This window comes from Glossina fuscipes, unplaced genomic scaffold, assembly GCF_014805625.2.
Source record: "Glossina fuscipes isolate IAEA_lab_2018 unplaced genomic scaffold, Yale_Gfus_2 61594, whole genome shotgun sequence".
Classification (NCBI taxonomy): Eukaryota; Metazoa; Arthropoda; class Insecta; order Diptera; family Glossinidae; genus Glossina; species Glossina fuscipes.
In genome coordinates this window covers 1,284,580-1,286,806 of record NW_024003803.1, presented here as the reverse complement: position 1 = coordinate 1,286,806, position 2,227 = coordinate 1,284,580, and the positions used below count along the sequence as shown (strand labels likewise).

Below are 2,227 nucleotides of genomic sequence, written 5' to 3'. Positions count from 1 at the left end.
AGTTGAGTTTCTTGTATAAGTGGACTGAATAAATAAATAAAAATCGGATTTGGTTTAAATAGTTTTTCAAGATATCGCAAAGATGAAAGATTCCCCTGCTGACGTTATTTCCGGATAATCTTGTTGCTTTATGTAGCGACCAATCAGATATTTTCATAAAATAACGAAGACTACGTTGGCCTTTACCACTAATGCACCGTTCTCGGGATTCATTTAAATAGGGCTTAACATTGTCCTCCGATGAGACACTAATATACTGAACGCATTTTCGATTGTCCTTTTTTCCCGGCATGATCTACTATTGAAAGTTTCCTTGCCTTGTGCTAAGAGAATTCCGGGTAAGGCCTCATTAGGTTATCCCGTAGAGGAAACTCTGTGTCGCTCCCACAAAATAGTACGGAAGCTCGATATTAATTCTTGTGATGGCTTCAGTTTCAGGCAACTCTAGCCAATTTTGGACTAAGCGTTTCCCAAACTGCGGATGACACATAGTTTCACTTTGGGACTCGTACGTTCCAATATCAATTGAATTAAAAAGGTAGCTCGCGTCGGACAGTGCTGCCAAAACTTTTAAGTGCGCGCCTGAAAGAACAAATATATTATAAAATGCTTCCTATGTTTCAGCGTAGCAATAGATTACCTTTGTAGTTATAATACTGTGAACTGGATTTAGGTGGACGAACAATATTAATGTGTTTTCTGTCTACAGCAGTGTAGAAGACTGCAAATATTGTCGAAATCGTCCGCGATAGGCTCCTGCTCTGACTGTTTGGGAAAGATAAATAAAACGGAGCTGGAACACCCTATAAGCCCCGCACTGTAGACGCTTTCATCATGAGTGATAAGTATCTGACACACATACCCCGCGGAGCAAGCAACTGCAAACAAAAAAAAGGTAAATATTTTTTTTTGAATTGCCTTTATAACATACGAAAAAGTTAGAAGAGTGTTAAGAACAATCCCTACTTAGCAGATATATGTGGTGTCTATTAACATCTTCTCCACCAAATCTAGAAGAATGCCAAATATTTTACGATTTCTGCGAACATTCACTTTAAAATGCTCGACGTCAATATAATACATAAGGTCGAAGGCGGTCGCAAGCAATCCGTCGACATCTCGTTTTGTGTATTTACAACGACGACTACAGCTTCCACATCATTGGTATTATCATAATTCAAATAAATAAATCGTTGCTATCTATTTCCTTCGGTCGCTTAAATATTTCCTTATAAATCTATTTTTAAGGAGACTTAAATTACAAAGGACAATTTAATTATAAATACTTTTCCATGTTTTGCTTCAACAAAATTATATTTCAAAGAAATTTCTACCCTATTAATTTTTTACCTCTTCAAAAGCGTCAACGTAAACAAATGCTAACCATATGATTCCGTATAACAACGCACGCACATTGTATGTTCAATGATTTCGCAAATACTGTGTTCGCGTTTTAGTTGCTTGTTGGTATATAGACGTTTTTTTTTAACTTAACTCAGCAAGTTAGCACTTTTGATTTGCTGACTCACAAGAGAAGCAAATTAGTTTCCTTTTCCCCATAAATTCCTTTATTATGTCAACCCCTTGAGCCGTCATGAGTTCTAAACTGTCATAATAAAGTTGAATGTGTGCATTTAAATGTACATAAACACATCTTTCATTGGATCTTACGTTTTTTTTTATATCAAACTTTTAAAATTTCTGCGTGTGTCGTTTTTAATAGGTAGAACAGTGACGTTCGATGAAAACTAACGATTTCAAGCTGTAAACTAGTTATTTCCATTTTTATTCTACTGTGAGAAACGAACGGAAAGAAGAAAAAATTAAATTAAATTAAAATACGAATTTGTCTTTTTATGATTTGACATTTTCAGAAATTAAATTAACTAAATTAAATAAATTAAAAAAAAAAAAAATTAATGTAAGTAAAAATACAAGTTAATTAGTTAAAAAAAAAAAAAACGATGGAAGAGCACGACGAACGCGCTATGTAAGAGAAAAAGTTTGGGAAGGCATATCAAACTCAGTAGGCAAATCCCGTAAGTATAATGTAAAGAATTGCTTAAAGTTGAGTTCAACTTCCATATATTTTAGTTGAAAAATACAAAGCAATGTGGTGGTCGGTAGGCCTATTCCAAACGAAAGGCCGAAGATAAAAAATTTTTGAAAGTAATGTTCAAATTTACCTATGTAAGAGAAAAAATTTGGAAAAGAAGAGAATGCTTGC

At 34.2% G+C, this 2,227-nt stretch overlaps 1 pseudogene; it reads right to left on the bottom strand.

The window, feature by feature from the left end:
* LOC119643749 lies at positions 1 to 1,783 on the bottom strand (annotated as a pseudogene).
* Positions 1,784 to 2,227: the final 444 nt, after the last annotated feature.